Here is a 13829-nt window from a genome sequence, read left to right on the forward strand (position 1 = left end):
TCAGCAACATGGAGTCGTGACCCCATGCTGAGAAGGCTGGGACCCACTTTGGGGTCAGGACCCACAGTTTGAGAACCGCTGTGCTAGACCTTTTAATATCTTGCTATATTGCATTTGAGGTTATTAGCATAGTAATGACCATTAGTATCGGCTTGTCCACCGCGTCCAGGTTACCTCAATAGGACAAGTCCCTAACACTACTCTGGGACAGGTCCAGGGCACAGGGCCCCCCAGGCCAGCCCAGCAGAACCACCCCATGGCATCACATTAGTGTGAAATTAAAGTGATAGTAAAAGGGATAGGGGAAATTATATGTGATAGGACTTACCTACAGTAGGTAAGAAGTAATAATAAATGTGAAGGGTGCTACATATATATTAAACAAACTAAAGGGGTGATTGAAAGTATACGATATGATGCCATGGAGCAGCCCAGCAACAGCAGCCCAAAGAGCCCTGCGCCCCAAACACAGTCCCACAGACTAACACTCAGCATATATGTATAGTAGGACTTACCCTCATAGTGCCAAGCTGAGGTGTGCAGTCTTGAATGTTGGGACTCCAACCTAATTAAAATCAATTTGGGACAGGTGGGTGGGGTGCAAGTTAAGGAGGAAGGCGTCTCTAGTTCCTTCCAGTGTGTATGAATACACAATATATAGTACATAGGGGGAGGGGCCCTAAACTGCACACCCTGGACATATGAGGTGCTACCTGCTGAGACTTGTAGTGCAGCAAGCAGGAGGAGGAGTTTGCAGGTGCACACTAAATATATATGCTAGACCTTTTAATATCTTGCTATATTGCATTTGAGGTTATTAGCATAGTAATGGGCATTAGTATCGGCTTGTCCACCGCGTCCAGGTTACCTCAATAGGACAAGTCCCTAACACGCGGTGGACAAGCCGATACTAATGGCCATTACTATGCTAATAACCTCAAATGCAATATAGCAAGATATTAAAAGGTCTAGCATATATATTTAGTGTGCACCTGCAAACTTCTTCTCCTGCTTGGTGACTACGAAATACACAGGACTGGATATGTACAGGCTGTATAGGGGATGAGGACATGTGCACAAGGTCATGTCACCCCCCCGCCTTTGGCAGACAGCACAGAAGATATAGAGGACCCACTGGGGAATGGCCGCAAGAACTTGACTACACCCTACAATGCCCAAAAGATCTCCTAGTGGCCCTGAATGCGTACAGGCAGACATTACCAGCATGGACGGTGTAATGGTTAGCATTACTGCCTCATAGCACTGAGGTCATGGGTTTGATCCCCACCACGGCCTTAACTGTGCAGAGTTTGTTTATTCTCCCCGTGCTTGCATGGGTTTCCTCCGGGTTCTCCGGTTTCCTCTCACAATCCAAAAATATACTGGTAGGTTAATTGGCTTCCAACATATTAACCCTAGAATGTCTGTGTGTGAGTACACGTGGTAGGGAATATAGATTGTAAGCTCCACTGGAACTGATGTGAATGTTCAAATATTCTCTGTAAAGCGCTGTGTAATATGTGTGCGCTATATAAATAACTGGTAATAAATAAATGAGTTGTGGGCATCACACGAAGCATATGGAACAGAGTATTCCTTTGTTGGCATGCACGTTTTGCTATGGACCCCTTGGCATGAGATTGGAATAACTTCAGTTATTAGTGAGTATTGGAGATATCCTACAGCCAGGTTTTAATCATTGTGACGGTATTTCCAGTTCAATGTCTTGATGACTTGTTTTCTTGTTTAATTCTTTGCCTCCTCTTGTACCACTAGCTGGGACATGTTTTACACTTCTTCCAGCATCTTTATGACCTCAGTGTATTTGCTATCTGCTCATCAGCTGCGTGTTCTCAGTCTGGTCCTAATACTACGTCTTCCTGACTTTTATTACACTCCTTGAACAAATCTTAAACTGAGGGAGAAAAAAAAAAAAAGTGGGCAGCACAGAAGTAATTGTTTCTGTAAGGCCGCTCTCCGGGCACAAAGACACCAAAATGCATCAGTATTATTTCTGCGTTAGATGTAGGTTCTCCTGCCATAGGGCCTGCTTCCGAGCTGCAGGCAATTGTAGGCACAGTCCTGTTCTCCTGCCATAGGGCCTGCTTCCGAGATGCAGGCAGTTGTAGGCACAGTCAGGTTCTCCTGCCATAGGGCCTGCTTCCGAGGTGCAGGCAGTTGTAGGCACAGTCCTGTTCTCCTGCCATAGGGCCTGCTTCCGAGGTGCAGGCAATTGTAGGCACAGTCCTGTTCTCCTGCCATAGGGCCTGGTTCAGAGGTGCAGGCAGTTGTAGGCACAGTCAGGTTCTCCTGCCATAGGGCCTGCTTCCGAGATGCAGGCAGTTGTAGGCACAGCCAGGTTCTCCTGCCATAGGGCCTGCTTCCGAGGTGCAGGCAGTTGTAGGCACAGTCAGGTTCTCCTGCCATAGGGCCTGGTTCAGAGTTGTGGGCAGTTGTAGGCACAGTCAGGTTCTCCTGCCATAGGGCCTGGTTCAGAGGTGCAGGCAGTTGTAGGCATATTCAGGTTCTCCTGCCATAGGGCCTGCTTCCGAGGTGCGGGCAGTTGTAGGCACAGTCAGGTTCTCCTGCCACAGGGCCTGGTTCAGAGGTGCGGGCAGTTGTAGTCACAGTTAGATTCTCCTGCCATAGGGCCTGGTTCAGAGGTGCAGGCAGTTGTAGGCGCAGTCATGTTCTCCTGCCATAGGGCCTGCTTCCGAGGTGCAGGCAGTTGTAGGTGCAGTCAGGTTCTCCTGCCATAGGGCCTGGTTCAGAGGTGCAGGCAGTTGTAGGCACAGTCATGTTCTCCTGTCATAGGGCCTGGTTCAGTGGTGCAGGCAGTTGTAGGCGCAGTCATGTTCTCCTGCCATAGGGCCTGGTTCAGAGGTGCAGGCAGTTGTAGGCACAGTCAGGTTCTCCTGCCATAGGGCCTGGTTCAGAGGTGCGGGCAGTTGTAGGCACAGTCAGGTTCTCCTGCCATAGGGCCTGGTTCAGAGGTGCGGGCAGTTGTAGGCGCAGTCATGTTCTCCTGCCATAGGGGCTGGTTCAGAGGTGCGGGCAGTTGTAGGCACAGTCATGCTCTCCTGCCATAGGGCCTGGTTCAGTGGTGCGGGCAGTTGTAGGCACAGTCATGTTCTCCTGCCATAGGGGCTGGTTCAGAGGTGCGGGCAGTTGTAGGCACAGTCATGTTCTCCTGCCATAGGGCCTGGTTCAGTGGTGCAGGCAGTTGTAGGCACAGTCAGGTTCTCCTGCCATAGGGCCTGGTTCAGAGGTGCGGGCAGTTGTAGGCATAGTCAGGTTCTCCTGCCATAGGGCCTTGTTCAGAGGTGTGGGCAGTTGTAGGCACAGTCAGGTTCTCCTGCCATAGGGCCTGGTTCAGAGGTGCGGGCAGTTGTAGGCGCAGTCAGGTTCTCCTGCATAGGGCCTGGTTCAGTGGTGCAGGCAGTTGTAGGCACAGTCAGGTTCTCCTGCCATAGGGCCTGGTTCAGAGGTGCAGGCAGTTGTAGGCATAGTCAGGTTCTCCTGCCATAGGGCCTTGTTCAGAGGTGTGGGCAGTTGTAGGCACAGTCAGGTTCTCCTGCCATAGGGCCTGGTTCAGAGGTGCGGGCAGTTGTAGGCGCAGTCAGGTTCTCCTGCCATAGGGACTGGTTCAGAGGTGCGGGCAGTTGTAGGCACAGTCATGTTCTCCTGCCATAGGGCCTGGTTCAGAGGTGCAGGCAGTTGTAGGCACAGTCAGGTTCTCCTGCCATAGGGCCTGGTTCAGAGGTGTGAGCAGTTGTAGGCGCAGTCAGGTTCTCCTGCCATAGGGCCTGGTTCAGAGTTGCGGGCAGTTGTAGGCGCAGTCATGTTCTCCTGCCATAGGGCTTGTTTCAAAAGGTGCAGGCAGTTGTTGGCGCAGTCAGTGGTGTCGAGACCCCCTCTCGACACCACTGACTGCGCCAACAACTGCCTGCACCTTTTGAAACAGGCCCTATGGCAGGAGAACATGACTGCGCCTACAACTGCCCGCAACTCTGAACCAGGCCCTATGGCAGGAGAACCTGACTGTGCCTACAACTGCCCACACCTCTGAACCAGGCCCTATGGCAGGAGAACCTGACTGTGCCTACAACTGCCCGCACCTCTGTCTGCTGGAAGGTCCCGGGTCCCGCTCCCCCATTGCAAGGAGCCGGGCAGTGGGTAGAGAGATGACAGGCTGCCACCGCAGCACAGCCTCTCTCCCCAGCTCAGCACACGCTACGGTGTGCTGAGCTTGGGAGAAAGACAACTGCAACAGCAGCCTGTCCTCTCTCTCCCAGAGGGCACACCCCCTGCATTTTGCCAGGGCCATCCGACCTCTGGGGTGGTACCGCTTAGCCTGTGCTGCAGTAAGTAACTGTGCACCCACTGCTGCTTCTGGTCAGATTGGACCAACTGGTGAAGGTGGAGTCTGCCTGCAGCAGGCACCTGAGCCTGACCCTGACCCACCAGCCATTCTGACACAGTGTAGATGGAGCCCTGTCAATTTACGGACTGAAGTTCCTGTAGAAAGGCGGAGAACACTATCTACAGATGGGGCCGGGCTCATCTTTGCAGGGGATGGCGATGGCGTCGCCATCGCCATTCCCTGCTCCCGCGCCATCTGTGTGTCGGAAGGGGACGCACGCGCACGAGGTGCGCGCGCGTCCCCTTCCGACGGTGCTGCCCTCGGTCGCCCGGTGCCCACACCGGGCGCCCGCACCCCCCCACAGCCTCCTCGGGTCCCCCCAGCCCCCCTCGAGCGGGAGGCGGACAGTATTGCGTCCGCCTCGCCGGCCGGCCGCCCGGATACTGAGACGCGCGTGCGTGGGGGACGCACACGCGTCTCAGTCAGATGGCGCGCCGTGTTGCTGGCGGATCGCCAGCAGCATGCTGCTGGCGATTCGCCAGCAAGCATAAGGCCTGCGCCATCTGTATGTAATTCTATAAGTCGTGTTTGTTTTCTACACACAAAAGCACACACACACCACATTTGTTTAGCCTTTTTCATATCCACCCAATTTCCAATTTGATCATCATCGTCTCTTTAAGTGGTTTGTTTTGGATTTGGTTTTCGGTTTGGTCGAAAAAATGCAAAAAACAATAATAAGTGATAAAAATTGATTAAAACAGTCAAAATTATGAATTTTTTGCCATACAAAAACCAAAATTAATTTTTTTAAATCCAAATTATGAACCCCATGAAGATCTAAACCTGGACTCGATTCGGATTGGATCTTCTCAGGAGATCTAGTGCGGGTTTGGTTCATTTTAGATCTACACAATTCTAGTGGATTTGGATTTCTGGAGAGCTGAACTCCACATCTCTAGTTGAAATGGTTTAATTAATGCAAAAAGTTATAAGAACAGCAAAATGATACTCCCTGAGACATTGGTTGCAGTGGCCTCCGGGCTTCAGCTGTCAAAAGGGGGATGCTGAGCTAGGGCAGATCTTTCTCCACTCAGTTCGTAGAGATTTGCTACAGTCACTGTTGACTTTGCAGCCCCCTTGAATGTGAGATACTGTAAGAGATCAAAGTGTGTAAATAGTGAACCACAGTGAGCTACAGGAACTGAGAGCAGGGGCGAAATGTAATAGGGTGCGATTTTTGGACGAGTTCCAAACTCGCCAGAAATCGCACCTTTAAAAATCGCATTTTTAGACGCTAATTCGCATATGTAATGAGATGCGAATTAGCGGCAAAAAATGCGATTTGCCGCGATTTAGGTCGATTTTTAGTCATGAAAATGTGCGCATTTTCAGTCATGAAAATGTGCGCATTTTCATATATGCGATTTTGGTTGTAAAAAAAAAAAAGAAAAAAAACGGCGTGCGGTCCCCCCCCTAAGCATAACCAGCCCCGGGCTCAAAAAGCCGGTGCTGGTATAATAAAATCAAAGGAACATGACTAAAAATCGACCTAAATCGCGGCAAATCGCATTTTTTGCCGCTAATTCGATTTTTAAAGGTGCGATTTCTGGCGAGTTTGGAACTCGTCCAAAAATCGCACCCTATTACATTTCGCCCCAGGAGTTGTTTTAAGAAAGTGCACTAATTACTATAATATAATATACTATGTACAAACTTTTATATATATATATATATATATATATATATATATATATATATATATATATATATATATATATTTGTATAAAAAAACCTCAAGGCTTTATTAATTATCATGTGCAGCCAGCAACTGAAAATAGACACAATTGTCTACATTAAGGAAACTTTATACTCCCAGATGTGCCAGTGCGAGTCGCTGGAACATCAGCACATGTGAAACCCTGAGCCACAGGAGGGAGGGGTGCACCACCTTCTATTTTGCCTCTGGGCACCTGGTATGAACTTACGCCACTGCTCTCGGCACTTACACATAAAATCATGATTCATAGTTGTGTATCAATTTACAAGAACCACTCATTTGTGGGACTGACCATGGGCATTGCAGTGTGACGCATAATGTGTAATGGTCACTGCGGTGTGTCACATAAGGGACCTTATTCTGATTAATTCGGTCCTCCGTGCGTTCGCACAAGGACCAATGTTTTGCGTCTACACATGCGCGTTTCTGCACATGTGCAGACACAGGGTGCATGCACCCAAGGCAAACTTTTGGTTCGCCGGGTGCACGCACCCTACACGCTGAGCAGGGCGCGGAGGAGGGCGGGGGGGGGGGGGGGGGGGGGGGCGCCGGACAGCCCCATTATCATATGGAAACGCCCAGCGTTATGTAACATAAAGCGAGGAAACAGCTCTTCTACTGCTCTGCAATTCCTTACAGCGCGACTGACCAGGCAAATCTACAACTGAACACTCTGAGGATCTGCAATGGATCCAATGTGTTTGTGCCAGCCCCACACTGCTTTCCGCACAACATTGAGCGACTGTCACAGGTGTTCATCTCAAGTGATAAAGGACCCGCAGTAAATGCTATCTGGCAACAGATCAATACATACTCATTTGCAGATAGTTGAGTGGGTGTGATTGTTTTGGGACTGACAGTCTGGAAATTGCATGAGCAGAGAATCGCACCCGGACAGACGCTTGCATAAACAAAACACAATGAAAAAAATGAAAAAATGTATAATTGCACTTAATGCCTAACTCAGCATTGATCTCTGAGTTGTTCCCCATCATATAATGCAGCTGGTATATTTTAATCAGGGACGGACTATATTCTGCTAGCCTGATTTGCATGCCCATCCTTCTTGCCAACATAGGGGGAAGCAGTCCGTTAGTTGACACACACTGTGTCGACCAACTATGGAGGAGATTTAGCAAAGCTTAGAGAGAGAAACATTAGAGAGATAAAGTACCAGCCAATCATCTGTCATCTTTTAAGCACAGCCTTTAACATGGGAGTTGGTAGCTGATTGGTTACCGCTTTATATCTCTCCAAGTTTCTTGACAGCATAAATGTTAAAACATGATTGTAAAGTATCAGGTTTATGGCTATTATGTACCAAACGTCCGATGTCCACCCCACACACGCCCACTTCCTGTAAATTACATTGCGAGCGCCGTTCATTTAGAAAAAGTTGCATGACTTCATCGCGGGTGGCCTTGCGCATGCGTGCTGCGAACCATAGGCCTGCGCATTGTACAGTTAATAGACTAATTCAGGCATACGTTCATGCCGGAATTAGGCGCCAGGTCCGAAACTTGTACATTTTGAGGTTTTTCAGTTATTATTTATTTATTAAAACGGGCGCTAGACCAATTTTGGCCAATTTTGGCCATCTACCCTATAAATATCTCAATATGTTGTTCCTTTAGTAAATGTATTATTCTAAGCAGCTACATTTTTAAAAATACACCTGGCGCAAGAACTCCCGTGTCTTTTCATTGTAGATTAGAAAAAAAAACACCCTTAAAAATCCCATCAGTCGCTACGCACGATGTATAATTACAAATCTGCATGCCCAATTTATGTTCTTTTCACAAAACATAATCGAATGCTCTATAAAACACATTTTTCGGACATGTAGCTTTGAAATTAACAAGACAAAATAATGTTTTGTTTTGTTTTTTTGTCTCTTCTAATCGCAGAAAACCTATACCTTAGTGATTTTTATTATATGGTGTAGAGGGACGTATGCCTGACTGAACACTGTTTATTTTACTTACTGGACTGAAGAAATGGCATAAAGACATACAAGTCTCCGGAGCCCCAGATCCATTGATATGGTCAATGGTCCATCCCAGAAAGGCTCACCAAAGGCTTCAAAGGGGAAGTTTGTTTTAATTGGTTGAAAATTAAAAAAACATTCATACCACACACAACTGTGACCTTTGCCCTCACACGTCAGCTCTGCCTGACACAAAACTTGTCTTTGATTGCCGGAATCCTTCCCCCCATTTAAATGGAGGCCCTCGCGGGACTCGGCAGAGCTTGAGCCGTGGTGGCAGGTGGCACTGCTGTGATTGGGTCAATATACAATGCAATGTGAAGCTAAGCCGTTCCTTGATGGGATTCCTCAATTTACTAACACTGCATTAAAGTGTGTCCTGGATAGAAGCTGGGGAATAATGGCAAACCAATCAGTCCCTTAGTGCTGGGGTCTCTAAGCTTTTGGTTTTATTTTTCAGAGGTACATAGGTACATATTAAAGCGTAATACTTTAATAATTAAAGGGTCTGTTTATCACATATCACTCTGGGCAGCACGTTTTATTTAGGTCATTAATCCCAGACGGATATATCACTGAGGTGGCAATACTACAATTATAGGGTAACTTAATGTCTCTCGGAGAATCAGCAATGATGCCCTTCACCCTCATCCCTGTCCAGGTAACCTGTTGATGCAGTAATGGAACATCTTTCTGGCAGGCTGATGACACACACACACACATATATATTATACACACACACTTATGAATAATAAGTTGGACTGTACAGGATACAGGGCCCGATTCAGACGTGGCTTCGAATTTGCACATCCGGACGATGCACTGCGCATGTGTATGGCCCATGGTACGCATGTGCGAGACCATCCTGCGACAAAGTCATGCACATTTTTCTGTTCGCTGGCTGTATGCACGTGATTCACAGTGAGTGGGTGTGTTGGGGTGGGAACCGACCGTTTCATGGAAGTGCTAAGAAAAACTCTAGGCGTGTTAGGGAAAACACAGGCCTGTCAAAGCCTGCTAGGGATGGTGTGTGCAGGGCAGCCGAGAGGAATGCTGGGCCCCGGTAAAATTTCAGGGCGTGGCCTAAGTGTGGGAGGTGTGGCCAGTCAGAAGCTCATGCTAAGCCTGCTGTCAGCACAGCACATGCTGTAGAAGTGTGTCCTGCTGTTGCGGCCGGGAGGGCCGGAGGGCTAAGGGAGGTGTTGGACCAGGGACCCTACCAGGGCCCTCCAGCAAGCCGGGGCTTGGGTAATTAGTACCGGCTCCCTCGCCTCTCTCGGCTGCCCTGGGTGTGTATGACATCAGTAGCAGGCCAGATGTGCCTGTATTCATCACAGCCACTGAGTGCGTCCTGGGCTATGTGGCCGCTGCGATCACTGGTGTAAAAATCATTTGATAGTGATCGGGTTCCGACTGGGACGTGGACATATTTGCTCGGATGCGCACGGATGTGCACAGCAAGCACAGTCATTCATAGGCGGAATTTCACTGGAGCGGGACAGAGACTGACCGTTTTCATTCCTCACTGACCTTGCGAATTCGCATCGGCATGATCAGGAATGAATCAGGCCCATATAGATGTATTATTATGTGTAGCGTTGATTGCTGCACATATATATTTCGCCTACTATAGTACAAAGTTAAGAAATATTCTGAACTAATAATCTGTCTTTTTCACTTGTGGACTTAATAATGTTATCATTCAATACTAATTTAAAATTTTATTAAGTTACATATTCTCAATGTCGGAGAATAGGTTTTAGAGTTTGTTGAATAAAGATTACAATTTGAATATCCACCGTAACTATCTATTTATTGTGCCCCGGAAAGACCTAATTGAGTCTAATGCTAGGTACACACCAGGACGACTAGGGCACGATTCTGTCAATTTAGATCCGATTCCGACCGGTTGTATGCAGATTGTGTGTACTATCGTGTGTTTTTGCCATTTATTTGATCCGATTCCGATCCAATGCGCGTTCACGCCGCTCGTTTGGTCGCATCTTTGGTCCTACGTGCTGCAGGTAGGATCCGTCAATCCCAGGCCGACCGACCGTCAATCGTATGCAGATCGTGAGTGTTTTTTGCCGCCTCCGTCGTCCGTCCGTCGGTGCGTCCGTCGTTTGATCCAGCCTATTTGAGTGGCATTTCCTAAACACTCCCCCGGCGCCATGTTTTTCCACATAGCAAACAGCGCTGGCGCAGCAGTTGGACTCTCCTTCTTGTCTCATCTCCCAGAACAACAACCTGGTATGTTTGCACTCCCAATGCTCTTCTATGCATGCCCACTGTTGCCACCAATGTATATAGTGTGTATAAAGCACTGGTTTGGCAACCGTGCACCCGACCATGTCACTGTTTTTTTTGGGTGGGCCCCATGTGTGTGTGTATACATATAACCAGTGTCCACCATTGCAGTATTCCAAGCACTCCTCTCTGCTAGGCCCCATTCACCTGTGTGTGTGTGTGTGTTTGTGTATATATAGATATATATACATAAACCATTGTCCACCATTGCAGTATTCCATGCACTCCTCTCTGCTAGGCCCCATTCACCTGTGTGTGTGTGTTTGTGTATATATAGATATATATACATAAACCATTGTCCACCATTGCAGTATTCCATGCACTCCTCTCTGCTAGGCCCCATTCACCTGTGTGTGTGTGTGTGTTTGTGTATATATAGATATATATACATAAACCATTGTCCACCATTGCAGTATTCCATGCACTCCTCTCTGCTAGGCCCCATTCACCTGTGTGTGTGTGTTTGTGTATATATAGATATATATACATAAACCATTGTCCACCATTGCAGTATTCCATGCACTCCTCTCTGCTAGGCCCCATTCACCTGTGTGTGTGTGTGTGTTTGTGTATATATAGATATATATACATAAACCATTGTCCACCATTGCAGTATTCCATGCACTCCTCTCTGCTAGGCCCCATTCACCTGTGTGTGTGAATAGCAATCTGCACAATAAAATGTATAGTGGTTTTCATAAAAGTTTATTAACATTTTAAATACTTAAAACATAAGAACTAGGTAAACTGGTAACTATAACTATAAAAATTTAAATATGAAACAAAACATGGGTATAACTTTAACAACTAAAATGGTTTTATCTTTTTACAGTCCCAATGTCCAACGCAAAGGAACAAGAGTTTTTGGAAGGGTTTATTGAAAAATATCGTACACACGAATGCCTGTGGAGAACAAAATCCAAGGAGTATTCAAACAAAATGAAAAGAAACCAAGCCTTGGAGGAGTTGGCACGCTACAGTCTTCCATTTCATCCAGAGGCCAATGTTGAATGGGTGAGGAAACGCATCCAGAATATGCGCACGGTGTTCTTAAAGGAACACAAGAAGATGGAGGCTGCAAAGAAGTGTGGTGCTGGAGTCGACGAGATGTATCAAACATCGCTCTGGTACTATGACCGGTTGACATTCACCCTCAGCCAGGAGTCGATGAGGACAGGAGTAGTCCTTATGGTAGAACATGAAAACCAAGAAGTCACGGCGCAGGAGGAGGAGGAGAATTCGCAGTCTGCATCGGTGAGTCTATTTTTTTGGCTATCTAATTGATTCCTCCTGCCAATCCACAGCGCCCTCCCCATTAAAGTAGGCCATGTACTCTTCCCTCACCTGTTTGGCTCGTGCACTCCCTGTGTAGCGTTGTGTTGGGGTTTGCAAGGAGGATATCTGCACTACCTCCTCTGGCAGTTCTTGGTCTTCTTGGAGTGCTGTGCCTGTAGCCCTTTGCTGTGTGGCTTTTCTGCGGAGCAAATTGTGCAGGACACAGCACGCCGTGACAACCCAGTCAATTTTGTCCACCCTCAGGTTAATGGCAGTGTGGAAAATGCGAAACCGGCTTGCCAGGATGCCAAAAGCATTTTCCACAACACGCCGTGCCCTGGATAGCCTGTAGTTAAAGATCCTTTTGTCATGGTTCAACCCCCTTTGCGCATATGGCTTCATGACATGCTCGTGCAGGCCAAAAGCCTCGTCAGCCACAAAAACAAAGTTAAGCCCCTGTTTAGTTTCCTGGACAGACGGCAAGTGAAGGGTGTTCGCTATGAGCCTTTCGTAGAACTTTGTGTCCTTGAAAGTGCCACCATCCGATGCACGGCCATTCCTTCCTACATCCAGGAAGATAAACTCATAGTTCGCATTAACAACAGCCATTAGTACAATGCTAAAATAGCCCTTGTAATTAAAATAGTAGGAACCACTATTGATAGGCTGGGCTATGCGGACATGTTTGCCATCAATGGCTCCACCGCAATTTGGGAAGTTCCATCGCTGTTCAAACTCCTCTGCGATGACTTTCCATTCATTCACGCTGGTAGGGAACTGAAATTAGAAGTAAATAGAATTGATTAGTAAACATGTTCAATTTTTTTACAGCTTGGTGACTACCCACCTGCAACCCCAGACCTATCTGTCCTATCTGAGAATGCATGCACATCGAACGAAGTTCCTACTCCGGCACGCACTCCGCCACCCACCCTGGAACCCACTCCACCACTCCCCCGTGCCAAAAAAATGCGTGGCAAAGGAAAAAAAGGAGAAGCAGCGGCACATGAAGAATTTATGATGCGGGCACATCAAGTCCTGCAAAGAAACCCGGACAAACATGACAACTACTTCACTTATGTGGCAGAGTGTGTTCGCAACATGGCTCCTGACCAGCAACTTACTTTTGAAAAGTTATGCATGGAGTTGGTGTATAATGGCAGTTTAGGGTATCTCAACAGTGGCACTAAAATAGTTGGCATTGGTAGTGCACCAGACACACCACTGTCATTAGAATCACCAGTGCCTACTCCGCCTGCCACCGTAGCAGGCCAGTCGAGCACAATTCCAACACATACCCAGTCAACACCTACACAGCCTTCTCAACCCCCCAAGTACCGTCAATTCTACAGTTCTTTACTGATAGAAGATCCAGAGTGTCCTGTTTTTGAGGATCTGTCTTAAAAAATAGGCTACTTTATCATTTACCATCGACATGGTCTCAGCTGCAGGTATGTGATGGCCACTGCTCACATGGCGTATGGCGCACATCAATGGGGCCGGGACCATTGCATCTGCGCCATGCGCCATGTGGGCCGCAGCCTTTACATATCTGCAGCAGACATCCTCTGCCACACAAGGGCCACAGTGTGTATTTTTGTTTATTTATATGCTGCTACCTGTACCTGCATTACCAGAGGGAGAACAGGATTCTCCTCAATCTGGATAGCAAACTCCATTTATTGCCCTTTTGTCTTTGCCAATAGTATGGGGTACTGTGCGGCAGACATGGTCTCAGCTGCAGGTATGTGATGGCCACTGCTCACATGGCGTATGGCGCACATCAATGGGGCCGGGACCATTGCATCTGCGCCATGCGCCATGTGGGCCGCAGCCTTTACATATCTGCAGCAGACATCCTCTGCCGCACAGTACCTATCCCTACTGTTGTAAGGGCATGTTCCAGAAGTTACCAGAGTGTGTTTTTTTTGTTTATTTATATGCTGCTACCTGTACCTGCATTACCAGAGGGAGAACAGAATTCTCCTCAATCTGGATAGCAAACTCCATTTATTGCCCTTTTGTCTTTGCCAATAGTATGGGGTACTGTGCGGCAGACATGGTCTCAGCTGCAGGTATGTGATGGCCACTGCTCACATGGCGTATGGCGCACATCA

This window comes from Crinia signifera, chromosome 1 (genome assembly GCF_055691185.1).
Source record: "Crinia signifera chromosome 1, ASM5569118v1, whole genome shotgun sequence".
In the NCBI taxonomy this organism is placed as follows: domain Eukaryota; kingdom Metazoa; phylum Chordata; class Amphibia; order Anura; family Myobatrachidae; genus Crinia; species Crinia signifera.